We start from the raw sequence: 19,425 nt of genomic DNA, 5'->3' as shown, positions 1-19,425 counted from the left end.
CGAAGGGATTTTTCCAGAAAATATGACAGTGGCACTGTCCTAGGGCACAACCTGTCTCCTGCAGAGCCTTCAGCCCTGAGCCTCAGGAGGGGCTCTTGGAGCCTCACAGCAAATCCTGGGGCTCAGCCAGGTCCAAAGGCAGCATTCCCAGGGCAGCCCCCTGTCCCTTGCTCACAGTGGTTGGAGGAAAGCTGGTGAGCTCTCAGGGAAATGGGGCCCAGGAAGGAGCTGCTGTCCTGGTCAGAGCTTTTGTCACCTGCAGGGACCTCTGAGAAAGAGGGTTCTGAGGGATGGAGGATGGACCAGATGGAGTTTCCTGATGAGAGACTTAGATGCCAGAGCGACCCATCTCTGCAGCTCAAGGGAGGGTCCCTCTGGACATCTCTCCCAGATGAGAGCAGGTCCTGGTCAAGCTGCTGTTTGACTCTCCCCCCATTTTTTTGGCTTTTCTTCTCCCTAACCTTCCTGGAGCCATTGTGGGCTGGAAGGTTGGCCCCATGGAGCCCCCAGCACCTACAGTGCTGCTTCCTAGGGCTCTCTGCTTGCACACCAGGCACTTCAGGGAGCACTGCACAGCTTTTTGCACCTTAGGGAATGTCATTCCAAATGGTCTCAGACAGACTTTAATCTTTTTATCTCTGCAATGTGCTGTACAAAGGGCCAACCAATGGTCTCAAGACTTCATAGTCACAAAAGTTGGCTGTTTGAGGGTTAGAGGGCTGGAAACTGATACCTTTTTCTCTCAGAACTAAGTTGTATAATGGGAGAGAAAGTGCTGAACTGTGATTTGAAAACATCTTCCACAGACCCTTTGATGTGGAAGGACTCATTTTGCTCTTCTAAGTGAACTTTCACTTCCAAAACACACATGCTCTTTGTGTTTTATTTTTCAGCTCTTTATTTCCTCTTTTTCCTTTAGATTCATTCTCTAACATCAAGAGTGTGAACTCTTCTGATGGTAACCTAGACATGCAGAGAGGCTGTAATACCCTGGCAACTTAAAATTTCAGTCATGGATTAAAATGATCAAGAGAAGATGTTGGAGGTATCCTTATTTCTGTTAGCTTTTTACCTAACCCTAAGTGACAATGTAAGTGACACATGGACTTGCTGACATTCAGCAAAGCTGTTCAGTAGCATCAAAATGAGCTTTGAACATTTTTCCTTCCATTTGGCAGGTTCCCCCCCCCTCCCATTTCTGCAAAATACGTATTTCCTGTTTATCCTTGTATTCTTTTCAGAACATTGCATCTTGACTTTATTTCACTTAATGTACCATATTTCTCTCCACAATAGAATATTTTAAAGCTAAATTGGCACAAAACAGTAGCAATGCTGAATGCTTTTTGTTGCCATGGAAATATTTCTGGGCACTTACTGAAGACCTGGTTGCCAATAGTAATGTAACAGAGAAAATAGATATGCTTCATTTAGCAGCCACTGGTGATTAAAGAGCCACAGAAACCTGTTACAAGGTCATTCCAATATATAGTTTATTTGGTTTAGGGGGGAAAAGCCCTGCAGCCCTAGGTGAGAATAATTTTGTGTTAAAAGAGGTGCAAACAAAATCCAATAGATGTTCCCTTCTCTTAAACTGACAGCATGCTTCTGAGATGAAATAAAATAACACTGTAGTTGAAAACCATCATTACTCCTTCTCCTTTTTATCAAATATGTTTTTGATCCCATTTTTGCCTCTTAGGAAATGTTTCCTGGCTCCCAGAGTAGATTTTCTTAGCTTGAAGCAGCACATACATTACTGAAAACCTATTTTAGGCTTAGGGATCTAATGAATTGTTTGAGCAATGAAATTCTTGGGTTTTGAAGTCAAAGGTCCATTAGAATCCATGAGGCAGGTTAATCACAGGGTGCAGGTTTGGCTGCTGCCCTGTGCTGCTCTAGAATTAAATGATGATAGTAAAGTTGTAGCAAGTTTTCAAACAAATGCAAGGAAATTTTGGTTTTTTTTTGGTTTGTTTGTTTGTTTATTTTGGTTTTTTTTTACTTTGTATGCTTTTGATCCACAGTTTAATACTGAGAAGGTGGCTCAGCAGGAATTATTGCAGTGCCAGATGTTTGGCTTAAGTTAATGATGGCAAGGCAGAGCCTTCTGTGTGTGCAGATTGCTGCCACCAGTGGCAAATCCTGTAGCTGTGAATTTTGCAGAAATAGATGAACTCAGTCTCTCAGAGCCTTGTCCATTGTTTAACCTCAGTGTCTGTGGCAGAGGAGCTGTCTCACAGAACAGAGCAGGGAGAGAGCAGCCTTTGCTTTGCATCCCCCATGGCTGGGATGCTGCTGCTCAGCTGACTGGGGGTGGCTGCCAGATCCATCATTGCACAGTTGGCTTGAGAATTGAAAAAAAATCCAAACCAACAAACAGAGGAGCAAGAAACCACATCTGAAAGCAGTGCACTGCAAGTAGAAGGACAGAGGTGGCCAGTGCTTCTGCTTTCCAGCACGAATCTAAAATGGAAAAACCAGCAATAATGGAAAAAGTGAAGAACAGCAATGAGTGTGCACTGAAAGCAAGGACTTTAGCCCATTTCTCCCCCAGGGCTGTTGTCCTGTGCAAACAGAAAACCAAATGACCATTAAGTTCTCATTTTCACCAAACTGCCCTAAAAAGGCACACGGACAGGCAGAGCTGAGCCTTCTGAGTGAGAGCTGAACTATTTTTGCAGGAGTGAGTGCTGGCTGGGGTGGAAGTCTCCCAGGCTGTCTGGCACTGCTCCCAGCCCTGCTGTAATGGATAGGTGAGCACAGCACTTCCACTGCAAAAAATCCTTAGAGATTTCTTCTCCTCCATCAACTGGACAACCTCAGTGCCAGCTGAAGGCTGCATTCCAGTTGCACTAAAATAATTTTTTTGTGGCCTTGTGATGCTAGGAAGTGTGACAGCCCCTGTCTGGATGGCTGGCTAGTTTTCCTCAGCACGTGTGTGAGGGGAAGCACACCTCTGAGGCTCTGGGAGTTTTTAAATCTAGAGAGCACTATTGCATTTACTTACCTTGGCCTCCAGCTTAACAGGGGTCATTGATTTTTGCCAGTAATTTCTGTAGTAAAGGAAATTATTCTTTCTGCTCTATATGAATACTCCTGACCTCAGTAAACGACCCTTCATACAGGCAGGAAATCCTAGGAAAGAAGTGAGTTTTTCATTAGCTTCTATAAACCCATATAGCAAAGAATACCCTTAAGAAGAAGATGTTGATTATGTGATAAATTAAATTTCTGCTTGAACTTGAGACTAAAATAGATGGATGGCCAGTCTCCACATTGAGAAGTGAAGTGTTTATGAATTTTATCACCTGTCTGGGTATGGAGCCAGCCAGTGTCCTAGCCAGAATGTAACCCTATAAAAATCACTGCCTGTACTCCAAGAAGGACATTCAAAGAGGCTACACTGAATCAATACCACCATGAAGAATAAGGGGGTGAAAGCAAAGGCAGACAGTGGACAAAAACACTTCAGAGAAAATGCTCCTGGCAGCTCGAGTGGGACGAAGCACAAACGTGACTGGGGACAGCATCTGCTCTCTGAAGAATGTGATGCAAGCCCTGGCTTTCTGAAGTGAAGTGCAGACGTGAGTTTGCATTGAATTCTTTCTCTCTGGGAAATTCAGAACCACTCCAAGTGTTTGTGCACAGATTTTTTGTCCTTGAGAAGGTGGCACAATGTTCCTACTTGTATTTAGAGCATTTCTTTGCAGTTCTGTCTCTGATTTTCAGATTATGAAGGATCTTCATGCAGGATGTCACATGTGAGTGGGGATGAGAGAACACAACAGCCCCAGAAGGAGAGTGGATTGTGGCATATCAGCTTTATAGCTGGGGAAGTGAAGCCAAACAGTGGTTCAAACCACAATTTCTCAAAGGTGGTACCATTGCCAGCTCTGTCTTGGGCCTGTCAGCTTTGCTGTTCATCCTCAGTCACTGATTTTAGACACAGTGTCTTTGTCAGGCCACAGGAGATCAGGGGTTTGGGTTTTCACCAAGTTCCTTGTCTGGTAGGCAGAGCTTCCTCATGCCCATCTCCCTGGGGGCATGGGGAAGGATGCTCTGCTCAGGAGCACTTGTCATCTGCTCTTGTCATCCAGAAGGTTGCATAAGCTGTATAGAGAAGGATTTATTTGAGAGGATGAAATGGCTTTTGCCATTCTGTGCAGTTACAGAACAAATTGTGTGTGAGCGTGTGTGTTTGTGCATGTATTTTCTGATCCATTTCGCTAAGTGACATCCTCTTCCCACTCTCCATATGGCAGTTGCGACTCTATCTTCCTCTGGGAAGGTTGTTTAGGACTCAAGAGACTTCATTTACCAATAAACAGCATCTTGGCAGCATCTGGGGTATGCTGCCTTTCTCCTAGAAACCCTGCCTCCTCACCTTCCCTCTCCTACTACAGGCGAGGCAGGTGTGAATGATCTCATTGTGTTGTGGTGGAGGTGACATGCAGGCAATACTAGCAGCACTCTGTGCAGAGCTGGAACATAGTATTTCTGTGTGCTGACACAAACAGTACTACTGTTTGTCTTTTTTTTTTTTTTGTGTGTGTGTGTGTGTGTGTGGTTTTTCTTTTCTGTTGCAGTTGTTGCCAGCTTGGCCTGCAGGGGTGTGTTGTATTTGCAGGGAGGAATGATGAATCTGACTCCATGTTCTCAGAAGGCTAATTTATTACTTTATGATATTACATTATATTAAAGAATGCTATACTATACTAAAGAATACAGAAAGGACTCTTACAGAATGCTAAAAAGATAATAATGAAAATTCGTGACTCTTTCCAGAGTCCTGACACAGCTTGGCCCTGATTGGCCAATGAGCAAAAACAACTCATAGCAGAAACCAATGAAACAATCACCTGTGGGTAAACAATCTCCAAACACATTCCAAATGAGCAAAACACAGGAGAAGCAAATGAGATGAGAATTGTGCTCCTTTTCTCTGAGGCTTCTCAGCTTCCCAGGAGAAGAGTCCTCGGTGAAGGGATTTCTTCAGAGAATGTGAATGCCACGCAGAGGCTTGGTGGAAGCACAGGTAATCCATCCCTCTTCCCTCCTTTCAATGCTTAACAGCACAAAACCCACTCATAATAACATTAATAATAAGAGGCATACAGCTTATATAAGATGGGATCACTCTGCCAAAAGGTGAGCTGGTGTTGATCTTCACCCTCTGCCAGACAGGTGTGTGGATATGATTTCCCTGTGCCCTGGTAATTTTTGGCTGCTGTAATGACCTGGAGTGGCCTCACAGACTCCTCAAGTAGTTTTAGTAACCAAGAGGAAAATTAATTTTCTGCAATGAAAGTAGTTTTAGTAACCAAGAGGAAAGTTAATTTTCTGCAATATGGAGATTACAGTCATGGGGGTAAAACTGTGTAGTTTTAAAGCCAGGGAATGTCACTGTTGGGCTCTGGGGGTCTTGCAGGTAATGAGGAAGGTGTGGCTGGGCTGTCCCTCCACAGATCTGTTTGTGTGATTCTCATGCAGTTTCCACAGATGGACTTAGGGACACTTCATCAGTACCCATTTGCAGACCAACAAGAATGGCTTGGGTTGAATCTTAAATCAGTCCATAGCAAAATCTGCAGAAAATCCCTTCCCATGACCATGAAAATAGCTGATGCTCTCGTGGCATCACTGCACCACCTGAAAGTTCCCTCGTGTCCAGGCAGGTGCTTCTCTGACTCAAGAACTCAGAACCCCTGTGAGGTGAAGCCTCCCTGGAGGGACTCATGAGGACTTGCCCCCCCAAGCTGGGTCTTTGGAGGAATTTACCTCCTCAGGCTGAGAGGGATTCAAACCTGTACAGTCCATATAGCATAATTGTGGTGGGAGTATTTGCTAGCAAATAATGAGACTGGTGGTGCTGGAGAGAAAGCCCTGAGTTTGGATTAATGAGAGCCCTGTGGTTTGCTGGAGTTCTGTGTCTCAAGGTCAGTTTGGGGGTTAGAATTACTGCCATAAATAATGGAGCTATGAACCCCCTGGGCCTGAGTTTTGCAATTGCCACTTATTGAAGTAAAACTGCAGCTGAAATACAACAGGATGAAATACAACATCCTTCCCCTATCACACAGCTGAGCTGCCTCCCGTGACTCAACCCAGCCTCTTGCTTCCAACAAGGGCCAGCAGCCCCTTCCCTGTTACTTTTGAGCCAGGTGAGTTTGCCATGTGATTGCTGAAACCAAAATAAAAGGAAGAGGGGAGGGGCAGGAGGACAGGATTGTCCCTTTTGGGTGACAGCTTTAGTACTGGAGCATGTGAGCCTTGCTGCACCACATCCCCACCCACTGCTGCTCCCAAAGCTGGTGATTTTCCCAAGAGTGCTGTGGTGTTACAATAAAGGGGGACTGTGGTGAATCAACACTCTGGCAGCAAACAAAGTTTCCATTAGAAAAATCAGTGGGAAAATAAATATCTGCCTTGTTGCAGTGCAGTTGTTTTCTGTATCAAATCCAAACAAATCTCTTTTGGAGGGAGTTCATTTCCACACTGTTGATCAGCAAACAAAGCCCTGTGGGTGTGAAGCTGATGGTTTAAATGCTATGTGCATACCCTGGGTCTTGTGTGGAGTGGTGAAACTGCTTTAAAGAGGAGCAAAATCAATGGCCTGAGTTTTCTGGATGTTTCCTTGGCCAGTTTGATTTCTGCTAGCTGAAAGCAATGGTCCTAATCCAAAGAAACTTCCTTAAACATACTGGGGGAGGTTTAGGAACTGACTGCCTTGCATTAGAGGAAGTTCATGTCCAAGCCAAACAAACAAAATGAAGAAATGATGGATGGGTAACCTGAAGGAATTCAACCCATTGTGGTATGAAAACCACCAGGAAAATGGTTATGGAAATAATAATGGTGAGGGGAAAGTTCTTTTTTTTTTTGTTGGAATGGAAAGACAGTGCTTTGTACTTCACCAGCCATTGGCATCCAGCAGCGTGTTGAGTTTCAGAGCCCATGAGCATTTCCAGCCCCACACCCCAGGGCACACTCAGCTCCACCTGTGCCCTGCAGAGTCCCCAGTGCAGTACATCTGCTGACAAAAGGTGCTTTTTCTGCCTCTGCAGCTGCATGTTTCCTGCACACAACCCAACCTGAGCTGTCAGGGACCTGCAGGCTGACTCATGGATGTAACTGCATCCACACCAGGGGTTTTCCTGGCTTAGCAGTGTCTCCTGCAGTGTGTAATCTCCTTTTTTTCTTCCACTTCTGCACAAATCCTGGGCCTGTGCTAATAGAACCCAGTAGAATAAATGAAGCCTGACTCATTTTTGCTCTACATGTAAGATGTAAAGTAGGTGATTGGGAAAATCAGGGATGATTGTGGTTCAGTCTCTTGGCTGCCATTTCTTACAGCTATGGAAGAACCTTAGGCAGCACAGTGAGAGCCAGTTTGACGTGGAATCCCATGTTCCTATTTTTAAAATCCAATTTTGGGACTAGGAAAGAAACAACAGGAAAATATGCTGGTTTTCATGCTGTTTTCTGTGGGCAGTCCTCTATTTCTTTCCACAGCTGTGCACAGAATTGGGGTGTAGTGCTCTGACTGCTGTGTTGTTTCACTGTAGAGGTGGTTAGAGCCAAAAAATGTCTTTTTTTATTTATTTTTTTTTTCTGATTACTCTCTTCTTTTTTTGCTGTTTTTTTCTCTTTTCTTGAAAATTATTTTTGTTGTGAATATCTCCTGGTACAAAGGCTCCCAAGTTGTGATTCTCTCCACCTCTATCACATGCAAACACCCAAATAAACTCACCTTGGGGAGCTTCCTAGTTGGTTTGGTCATGCAGTGAGGACAGATGGAGAGGCAGAAGCAGGGTCCTGTCTGTGGACACTCAGCAGAGATGGGATATCCTCACCTTCAGCACTGGACACCAAATATTCCCTGGCTGTTAGACCTGGCAGGAAGGGCTGAGAACACACAGGGATGGTGCAAGGAGAAATCCAATCCTGCTCAGCAGTAAATGACCACTGGGTGTTTGTCAGGGGTGTCCTGCCAGTGTGCAGGAGCTTGGGTTTGCTCCAGCATTTTTTAACACATCTGGGATCTAAGGGAATGGCTTGGATTGGGTGCCCTCCTCCTTAGTCAAGCCTAAATCAGGCAGGTTGATGCTTTGTACATTTGAATTCCCAGTTCAAGGGGCTGACAGCAAGAGCAGGATGAAGGCTCCAGACTGAAAACTCCTACAGAGCTGCAGCCACCCAGGAATTGATAGGAGCAGCTCCATGTGTGCTGCTGCACAAAATGTTCCTCCCTGTACAAAATGTTCCTCCTTTTTCTGAGAAGCTTTAACAAGTCCCTTGTTTGCCACAGACCTTTCCATTTTTCCAAAGAAAAGCTTTTCTTTCTGTGCACAGTTCTGGGTTTTGCTGAGGTAGGAGCTCTGTTCCTCTCTGTCATCCTGATCATGAAAATTTTAAGGGCAGGCCTGTGTGACTGCTTCTGTAGAAGCAAAAAACACAGCAGTGAGTGCTCTGGGATGCTCTGAGTGTTTGCATTATGCATAGATGTACTGATATTGTCTTGGTTTTGTGATCAAATGCATTTTTTTTGTTACTACCCCTGCTTCCTTCAGGGCTTGGTGATGTTCCCATTGAAACTCTCACTGACTTCCATAGAGCAGAATCAAAAGTCTCTAAGAAAAAGTGGATGCACAAAGGCAGCATTAAATGTATAGGAAAACCAGAAATTTGGCGTTTAGAAAGTTTCCATTGTTCAGAGAAAATGACTCTTGTTTGTTGTTGTTGTTTTTTAACAAGCAGGCAGACAGGATGTGTGCAGTACCTCTGTGTTTCACGCCTACATGATGTATTTTATTCAGTAATTTCTTTTTTTCTCGGGTAAGCTTGGAGCAAATGATAAGTTATTCTTTCTACTTGGTAACACTGCAGCAAATTCTTGAATTATTTATTTCATGCATTTTAGCTTGGTGTATTTGGATGCCTGTAAGCTAACTTTGTAACTGACTGGGTGTTTGAAATTTCTAAATAAATAGTGGTGGTTTGAAATACCTTTCCAGAAAAAAGAGGTCACCCTTCTTCTTCCCCCAGTGTCTCCTCTGGGAAAAAAAAAAAAATTAAAAATCCCACATGCCTCGTTATGAGCAGTGGGAAGTTGATTTGTAAAACAGATGCTGCATAGAAGTAATTGAGTTGAAGTTGCTAGAAATATGTATATGCTGCACAACATCTGCAGATCTCAAGATGTATTCATTATCTTTCCAGAATTTAGATTGTAATTACAGGCCCTTTATTTAAGTTTCCATGGTGATGTAGAAAATGCTTCCCCCTTGTCCTTTGCTAATCAGGCCACTTGTGTGTTTGAATGGTGTTCGTTTTCCTCTCCCCTGGGTTAAGTTACTGTTATTAATACAGAGATATTAAGTTGACAGGGAGCTGTCGCTGCTCAGGCAGCGATTCAGCAGCAGCAGCAGGCACATCAGGCAGATTTGCTGCAGATTCCCCAGTGCCACAGTTTAATTAGCCTGTGTGCTTCCAAATGTTTGTGAGGAATAGCAGCCTCTGTCATAACAAGCGATGCACTCGTGCCTTGGGGATTGGGGAAGTTGAAATCAAAGTCAAGCAGCCAATAATGTATCACACCATGCCAGGCTTCTCTCCTCCATCCCTGCACCCTCCTCCTCCTCTCCTGGCAAAAGGGCTCTGCTGTGTTTTGTAGGGGGCTGCAGGTGGCTCAGTGCCCCGACAGGAGCTCTCCAGGAGTCCTGCATCCACGTGGCCTTTGCAAAATTTCTTGTAATAATCAGAATTTCACATTTTGTTAAGCCATGTTTATCTAAGTTTACAGCCTCACGCCCATGGATGCAGGATTTTAATGTTACACTTGTTTGAAAATGGTGAAAGGTGTGGATTAATTACTAAAGATGTTATATTACTCAGGATTTTTATAAAGTTGAGTGAAATGTGGACTTTTTGTTAAACTGGGATAATTTTTTATTTTTATCCTAATCACCCAAAAGAGATACACATATTAATAGAATTTTATAGCATTTGCTGAGCAATTAGATACATTTTGTAGAGCTTACATGATCTGTGGGTAGAAATGCAGGTATTAGGCTGAAAAGGAATGTTTATTTTTATGTGTTTTGATTATTTACAGTATCATGCCCATGGATGCCAGATTTTAATGTTACACCTGTTTGAGAAAATGGTGAAAGGTATGGATTAATTACTAAAGATGTTATTTTATTCAGGATTTTTAGAAAAGTTGAGAATGTGTTGAAATGGGAGAATGAAAGTTGAAATGTGGACTTTTGGTTAAACTGGGATAATTTTTTATTTTTATCCTAATCACCCAAAGGAGATACACATATTAATAGAATTTTATAGCATTTGCTGAGCAATTAGATACATTTTGTAGAGCTTACATGAGCTGCAGGTAGAAATGCAGGTATTAGGCTGAAAAGAAATGTTTATTTTTATGTGTTTTGATTATTTACAGTATCATGCCCATGGATGCCAGATTTTAATGTTACACCTGTTTGAGAAAATGGTGAAAGGTGTGGATTAATTACTAAAGGTGTTATTTTATTCAGGATTTTTAGAAAGTTGAGAATGTGTTGAAATGGGAGAATGCAAGTTGAAATGTGGACTTTTTGTTAAACTGGGATAATTTTTTATTTTTATCCTAATCACTCAAGAGAGATACACTTATCAGTAGAATTTTATAGCATTTGCTGAGTAATTAGATACATTTGGTAGAGCTTCAGGTAGAAATGCAGGTATTAGGCTGAAAAGGAATGTTTATTTTTATATGTTTTGATTTATATTTGACTGGATCACATTTAGGCCATGGGGTTGTTACAGCTTGAAATAATTTTTATCCAAGAAAATTTCAAAGAAGGTTATTTTTAATAGCTTTCATAAAAGTAATCAAATTTTATGACAGCTGTTCACCGACCATTTACAAACTAATGTTTAAAAGTTTTACACTTCTATCAGAGCAGGAACACAGCTTTTTTTCCTCCAGTTGAGAGCAGTTTTCCAGGAGGAAGAGCAGGCTTGTGGTCAAACTGTGGCACAGCAGAGGGTCAGACCCACCAGTGTGGTGGCATGAAAGGAGTTGGCTGCTGCTGGGCTCAGCTGGACTTGGTGCTGAGTCCTGGGAGGGGAGAGCTCCCTCCTGGGCAGCAGCAGGCACATTTATGGAGCTCTGACAGCACTTGCCATTAAATTTATACTGCAGATTTTCAATAGATCTAGCAGAGTGTGTACAAGCAGGTCCCTGTCTCCTCACCTGAGGCTGATGTTAGGTTTGAGGTGGAGGAAGGTGCTTTCCCTCCCAAAACAGGAGAGCCTCCCTCTCCCCCTGTTTGCTCAGCTGCTGGGGTTTGCCATGGAGATTATCAGAGTGAGTCTTGGCAACCCAATCATGCCCTTGGTGCTGCAGAACGAGCTGTGGCCTGACCCCAGTCCCAGCTGGGCTGTTCACACACAAATCCAAGTGTGCACAGTGACTGCTGTGTCCCTGCTGCTGCCCTCAACATCCTGCTGTGCTCCCCTGGTGCTGCTGGCAGGGACATCAGCAAAATGTCTCTGTGTTTCCATCCTGACCAAGCCAGGCCAAGAATACAGAGCATGTCCTGAGCCCTCCTTTGTCACTGTCATATTTTCTGAAAAATCCATTTGCCAGGATTTCTTCTCCTGGGAAGCTGAGAAGCCTCAGAAAAGAATGAAAACAATAATTATCTGAGTGCTTTGGAATGTGGTCTGGAGATCGTTTAGCAACAGGTGCATCTTTGATTGGTTCCATGGGAATTGTTTTTACTTAATGACCAATCACAGCCAGCTGTGTCAGACTCTGAGTCAGTCATGAGTTTTTATTATTCATTCTTGTTAAGCCTTCTGATGTATCCTTTCTTTTTCTTTAGTATAGTTTTAGTATAGTATTAATATAATATAATGTAGTAGTAATATGATATATAATATAATATAATATAATATAATATAATATAATATAATATAATATAATATAATATAATATAATATAATATAATATAATATAATATAATAGCCTTCTGAGACAGGGAGTCAGATTCATCTCTTCCCTCATCCTGGGGACCCTCACAAACACCACACTCCTTCTCCCACCCGCAAGGTGCTGAGCACTGATGAGGGGACAGCCATGCCCCATGCACATGATGGCAGCACAGGGATGTGCTCAAGTACATTATCTTCATTTTTAAGGGTTATAATTTACATTGGTCTCCAGAGCTTGTGTGCTGCTGGCAGATGGAGCCAGCAGTGCCTGCTAGCCACGTGCCATATTTATGTGTTTGTGGTGCTACCCTGAGCAGGTTACATCTGAGCTGCTTTTTTTTGCACAAAAGTTCTCTCCTCACCTTGGCAGGGGCTGCAGGGGAATGGAAGCAGGAAAAAGTTTTCAAGAGTTTTGTTTACTACTTTGTCTTAGCACATGCAAATGATTTTACAAGGTTCTTCTGTGTCACTGTCATCTTTTATGAAAAATCCCTTTTCCAGGATTTCTTCTCCTGGGAAGCTGGGAAGCTTCACCTTCTCCATGTTTTGCTCCTTTGGAATGTGATTTGGAGAATTGTTTACCCAGCATGTGAATTGTTTTTAATTAATGGCCAATCACAGCCAGCTGTGTCAGACTCTCTGAGTCTGTTATGGGTTTTTTATCATCACTCTTTTCTGGCCTTCTGATGTCTCCTTTCTATTTCTTTTAGTGTAGTTTTAGCATATAATTTTCATATCATATCATAATAAATCAACCTTCTGAAACATGGAGTCAAGATTCTCATCTCTTCCCTTGTCCTGGGGACCCTCAAACACCACCACACTTGTGTGTGTTGTGACTTTGTGTTTTGCTCTGTTAAATTTCTTCATAAAAAAAAAAAATAGGTTAACAGGCAGAGTTGAGCAGCATCTAATAACAAGTAAATGTTGCTGATAGAATATGACACCATAAAGGTTTCCAGAGGTTTGAAGAGGCAGGTGATTCTCATGTTCATGCCCTAGTGCTCCCTAAATCCTTGGTGACTTTTTCTCCCCAGGGGATGCACCTGAGAGTCAGAAGTGCCCTCTGGCATCTTGGCCAGGAGCAGCAGCTGGCTAAAGCCTGAGTTGTGTTTTTCTCCCAGTGAGCAGATACAGGGGGGAGGATGAACAGGCAGCATCTTCAGGCAGTAACCACAATGTGGTCAGGCAGCTTGAGACCTCTGTGCCATGGTTACATGGTTTTTGATCAGAAGTGTCTGAGTAAAAAGTAGATGTGGAGTGCAGACCCAAATTCAGGCACCTGCCCTCCAGCCACGAGGAGCACAGGACAGAGGTGTCTGCATGCAGAGGTGCTGCTTGCATGGAAAAAGTTCAGGAAGCTGGAGTCTGAGATCTGTAGCCTCAACACAGAAATATTCTTTTGCTGTGGAGAACAAGTCCTGGTTCTTCCATTCTCTCTTACTAAACTTGATTTCCTGATTTTACCTGCAGCTATAATATTTAGAGGGAAGTGTCCAGGTCCAGCCTTGCTGAAGTCCATTAAGATCTTTCCGTTAATTGCACATTGTTATTGAATTCTCTTTCCTTAACCCACAGAGATTCCCATGGATTTTTATTGGAAATTTTTCCAGAGTAAAGACTGCAGGACTTGGTTGTAAATATTTTTTATCTGTGCCACGTAAGTCATCTCTTTAGCAAGCCTTTTAGCAGAAGCTGAATATCTCCTTTTGTAACAACTTCACAAACACAAGGTGAACATTGGATGAATTATGCTGTATCATTTGCCAGCACATACACCAAATGTCAGGCAATGACAGAAAATTTATGGCACAGAAGGGAAGAATTTTATGATCTTCCATGGACTAATGTAATGACTCTTTTATACAAACAGAGACAAAATGCATTTAAAAACATAGCTATTTAGAAAATTGGCCTGAACACATTCTAAAACCCAGAGAAGTTCATTAGAGGGAAGAGCCATAAAAGTGCCCTTTGTTTTTAGTTCCACAGAATGTTTTAATTTTGAAATATAATTGCTTGAATTTAAGGCACCCTCCAATTAGATCATTTGAAGATTTGTCTCTCCATCTAGCTCTTCTGGTACAACATGGTGCAGAGTTGCTCTTTTATTTTGAGAGGAACCTAGCTGGTGCCACGATCCCAAAACAAAGATTTGTGGGTGTAAAGCCATCCCTGTGCCCCAAGGGTGTATCACACACTGCTGCAGCTGAGCAGATCCTCTGCGTGGGAAGGATGTAGGACCTTTAGGAAGTGCTGATTCCAGACTGGGATCATGGCACGTTCAGACTTTGCCTGAGGCTTCTCTTCTCCTTGTGTACTCTTAACAGGCCTTTTGCACATATTGCTGGTAGTTTTCATTTCTTATATAATCCAAAATCTCTAGCAAACTCGGGCACAGAGCAAAGCTGAGCATCTGGGAGAGCCCTGAACTTCTCTCCCACTCAGACTTGGCATGGGGCAGAGTCTTCTCACACTGTGTTCATACAGGAGAGTTTCCTTGACCCCCTGGTTCTGTTTTCACTGTCGTGACAGTCTGCACTTTGGACTCATTTAGCTTTAACTTTTCACCTGTTAAAAAATCTTTGTAGTAACCTGAATAGATCCTGGAGTGCACACAGCATGAAGGAAGTGTTTGGAGGATGCTCTGGGGAGATGAACAGGCTGGAATGCCAGCTCTGCCCACAGCCTCTCTGCAAATCACCCTGTTAATAAAGAGCCTATTTCAGCTCTGGAAACATGGAGCCTTCTCAGGCTATTACCCAGCATGTGGTAAATTAAACAATCTTGGCCTGATTGCATAATGTCACTTGAAATTTAAGATCCTTTTTCTCCTTAACCCCTAAAATTTACAGGCCATTTTTGTTTAGATTTATTGTAATTACACAATGATTCTGCTCCTTTGAGGCTCTTCTAGGAAGTTTTTTAGCACTCTTTTGGTAGCTAATCTCCAAATTACCAGGGGCAGAAGCACTGCCTGGTCTCCCTGTGGGTTTATCTCAGTGCTAGGGTGCAGAATGGTTTGGAACTGGGGCTGTAGCAGGGGCCAGGCAAGAGAATTGCTGCTGTGGGGGGGCAAATATTCCTCAGGCTTACTTAGTCATAGCTCTGCTTTCTTTTGGGAAGAGGGATTTGAAAAATCACTGCTTGTAGCTAGGAGGATTTCAAGTCCAGAAGTACCTAGGGCAATACTGAGATTCTTTCTTCCTCTGGACTATATTTAAACAGGTTCTTAACTTTCATTATGACTTTTATACAGTTTAAAGGAGGGATCTAATTTCTTTTTTTGTTTGTTTGTTTGTTTGGTTTTTTTTTCCTGTAATTTTTTTTTCTGTAGTTTTTTTTTGGGTTTTTTTTTTCATGGAAGCAAAGTAGTTCCTTAGAGTTCACATAGCAAACACTCCCTTGGTCAGCACAGGTAACAGGCACACATAAATTCTTCATCTGTGTTTCTTGCTGGTTAATGAACTATGTGGTGTTAATTTAGCAAGATCTACCAGTCCCCATCTTTTAACTCTGGCAGTGGGCTTTAGGAAGTGTTGAGACCTCTCAGGACACTCCTTTGGCACAATACAATGATTCATAGAATTGAGAGATGTTGTGTCATTGAAAAAAAAAGACAGATACTGTAAATTAGCCAGAACATTTGCCTGCCAGTGTGAGGAGGGACTGCACAATATTTTTCCAGCCTGGTTTTCAGTGTTTGATGTATCCTTGTATCTTTGGAGAGAGGCTTCTATATCCCAGTTCCTGTTAGGGTTCTATTGGAAGGTCATGTTCATCCTGTCATCTGACAGTTCCTTCACTGCCAGTTCTCCAACCCTGAGCACAGGCTTTTCTGATTTATTGGTGATTTCTGCTACCCAGTATCCCCCTTGCCTCCTTCCTGGATTGTGAACATGTGACCTGAAAGGGAAAGTTTGGGAGATGGGATTCTTAAGAAAAAAATCCCGATTTTTCATTGTACAGTACTACCTGCCCTTAATCTTAGAACTGTCTGCTATTGCTCTGCAGGGACTCTTGGCTAATTAAAGTTCAGATAATGCTGTCTCAACCCCTGTCCCTGATGCTGTGCTGTTTATTCATGTCAGGTATTCATAAGACGGTTGACATTTTCTTCCTTAAAGATCTCTCAGGTAAATTACAGGCATTTTACTGCCCTGACCTTTTCCTTTACAGGAGGAACTTTTGTTTTCAACATTTATTTTGTGGATATAATGTTGGAAGGGATGTAATTGGAGAGGTGTAGTAGTTTTAGTCTGTATGGTTGGTCTATTACCTGTAATAATCATCTAATACTGGTATTTATACGTGATTATCTCTTACCAAAACTGCTTTAAATTTAAAGAAAAAGCCAGACTGTTTCACTGATTGGTTTGGGTGAATCACCTTTTTCTTTACTTCCCCTGAATACTACATTTTTTGCTTTCCTAACACATTCATTTTGTGCCTGAGTCTCAGGGAGATGGCTTGCTCTATTAATATATTTCTGGAGTTCTCCTCTCACGGGTAGACTTTTATGGCTTTAATGTAGTTTTTGAAAATTCCTCTATTATTGATCTAGATATTATCCCAGCAGGAGTCAAACCCACAAGACAATTGTGTGAGGATAATTTCTTACTACAGAAGCATTTTATTCTGAAAGCCTGCTGTGTGGTGTGTGCTTTGATGGATGACCCACTGTTTAAATGTGTATTAGACATTGGCTTGCTAATTAAATGCCTTAAGGAGTGCCTGGTTCCATTCAGTCTCAGTAAATGCGTGGAATTTCTGTTCTTTTATTTCTTGCTTATGCTCCTAAGTTGAGTTCTTTCTGTTTTCTGACTTAGTAGAGAAGAAGGGGAGTAATGGCAAAAAAAAAAAAAAATTGCTTTCTACCCTCACTCAAGACTTTTTGCTCAGGGCAGAGGTGAGACAATGAGGGCTCTCAGTTCAGAACTAGGTCTGCCAGATGGGAGAATGAGGAGCAGGAGAAGAGATGGGTTCTGCATTTCAGAAGGAGTGAGAAGAGCACTCACCTGGAACTTGAGAGAGATGAATTTGGATCCCTCTTTGCTCCTGAAGGACCATCTCCCAAGAGGAAGAGGACCATAATTACGAAGCTGTGAGATGCTCTCAGACTTGTTGGTTGAAGTGCCTGTGCTTGAAGCATTTTACTGGGAGAGAGAGTGGAGATCATTCTTAGTTGAAGAGAGGGGATAAAGTTATTCTCCTAATTTCTGAGTTCTTAAATTGAAAGAGCAGCAAAGGACAGAAACAAGGACTTCTGTTCACCTGCAGGAAATGTTTCCTGACTATAATCCCCACTCCTCTCATTGGAATTTTGTGTGTGTGGAGCAGATAAACATCAGAAACAGTACATTTGCTGCTAAGGCCAAACAAAGAATTTCTTCTACTCAGAAAGATTTGGGCTTTTTGTTCTAAGACAGAGCGATGTGTAGAGGATCATAGAAAGGCTCAGGTTGGAAGGGACTTTTGAAATTTATCTACTCCAATCCCCCTATCTTGATCAAGTTATTCAGAGCCCCATCCAGTCTGACCTTGAACATATCCAAGGCTGGGGTACCCACAGCTCCTCTGATCACCCTGTGCCAGTGGTCTCACCACCTCACAGCAAAGAATTTCTGCCTTATATCCAATTTAAATTCACCTGTTTCAGTTCAAAACATTGCCCTTGTCCTGTCACTACAGGCCTTGGCAGAAAGTGTCTCTCCATCTTTCTTGTAATCCCTCTTCAAGTACTGAAAAGCAGCAATAAGGTCTTCCTTCTCTTTTCCAGGATGAACAACCCCAAACCTCAGCCTGTCTTCATGCAAAAGGTGTTTTAGCCCTCAGACAATTTTTTTTTTGTTTTGGACCTGCTCTAACAGGTCCATGTCTCTCCTGCATGAGTCAGTTCCCTGCATCTCTTCAGGTGCCATGGATTTGTGGATGTTCAAGTCCCTCAGATGGTCTCAAACCTGATCTTCTTCTAAGATGGGTGGGACTCCATTCCTCTGACCCCTGCCTGGAGATTCATGGACTTGAGAGATGTGAGACAAGCAGCTGACAGTGAAAACCGAGACAGAATAAGTTGTTGGGCACCTCAGCCTCCTCCATGCCACCAGATTCTCTATCTCATCTATCAGACAGGGCATAAAAACATTGATTCATTTAACAAAAGCAAACTAATAGTTTTCTATTAAACACAGTAATTAATACTATCTTTTAAAATTTGAATTTGAGACCAAATTTGAGAAAAATGTTTGTTTGTTGGTAGTGACCTTCATAGGAATAAAGACGTGGCCCTTCTTGAGTAGGGGAGTGGACAAGATGACCTTCAGAGGCTCTTTCCAACCTCACCCCTTCTGTGCAACCTTCAAACCCCAAACAGCTCTGTTTGCTAAGGGAATTGTTATGTTTTCATAGCTGTCATCAGCTGTCTGGAAGCACAACTCATTCTTTCACTGTGACTGCCTTTTGCTTATTTGAAAGAGATGGAGGCAGAACTTTCTTTCCGTGTTCCTGAAGCAAGGCTCATCATGAGATGCATTAGGAGGAGGAATGTCCCTGGTTTTCTTCTGAAAGTGCTTGCAGAACACATCCAAGGCCAAATCATGATGTTATTTTCATCTGTGTCCCTGGACATGTAATTATCTGTGCTGCTCCATCCAGAGAGCTCTCACTGGTGCTTTCAAATAGAGAAAAGCACCCTGTGTTCATAACAGAGATTTCAGTGGTGTAGGAAAGGAATCTGTGGTGTGAATTATTTTATTCTCATTAATGAAGCTTACTCTAGCCCATGGAGCACAAGTGTGTAGGACAAGATGAATTAAACCTAATAAAAGCAGTTAGGAAATTAGGTAACACAGCTCCCCTCTGATGTCCTTGGGAGGAAAATTCAGCCCAAGCATGGGATTTGGAGATTCCTACTTGGTTTTTGGAGCTGCTCACCTAAGCTCTCAGGGATGGGTGAGAGGGTAATGCTGGCCCTCTGTTCTGTCTGTGAAGCTGCCTTCCTCACCAGCACCATGCTCTTGAGGACAATGCTAACTCCTGTCATCTCCTCCTCCTCCTCCTGCACAGGAGGAAATTGTGATACCTGTTCATCAGGCCTCTGCTGTGCTTTTCTGTGGTTTGATTTGTGTTTTCACGGAATAGATTGCTTTGGGGCTGCACTTGAATATCCCAGACACTCCACTTGAATTTTGTGGATAACTTTTTCAAGTAAAGGCAATGGGTTTCTCAGTTCAGTAAGGGGTGAGAAACAGCCATGTCCCCTCCATCAAATGCTGATTTAAACAGGATTGGTTTCTTTATAGGTTCAGTGCTGCAGGAAACAGAAACTGTCTATTGTAAACACTGGGGATTAGGGAAAAGTTAAAAAAAATAAAAGAAAGGAGAGAAAGGCACATTTTGGAAGGGGGAGGAATTTGTTCTAATCCCTCT

The 19,425-nt window shown here is 42.6% G+C and overlaps 1 protein-coding gene across 14 annotated transcripts in view; it reads left to right on the top strand.

Moving 5' to 3' along the window:
- The window catches only part of SYT16 (synaptotagmin 16), a 115,970-nt gene that overhangs the window by 69,521 nt on the left and 27,024 nt on the right, over window positions 1-19,425 (top strand). The gene's annotated exons all lie outside the window — the stretch shown is intronic.

Source organism: Agelaius phoeniceus, chromosome 6 (assembly GCF_051311805.1).
Source record: "Agelaius phoeniceus isolate bAgePho1 chromosome 6, bAgePho1.hap1, whole genome shotgun sequence".
NCBI classification, from domain to species: Eukaryota; Metazoa; Chordata; class Aves; order Passeriformes; family Icteridae; genus Agelaius; species Agelaius phoeniceus.
This window is presented reverse-complemented; position numbering and strand designations above follow the sequence as displayed.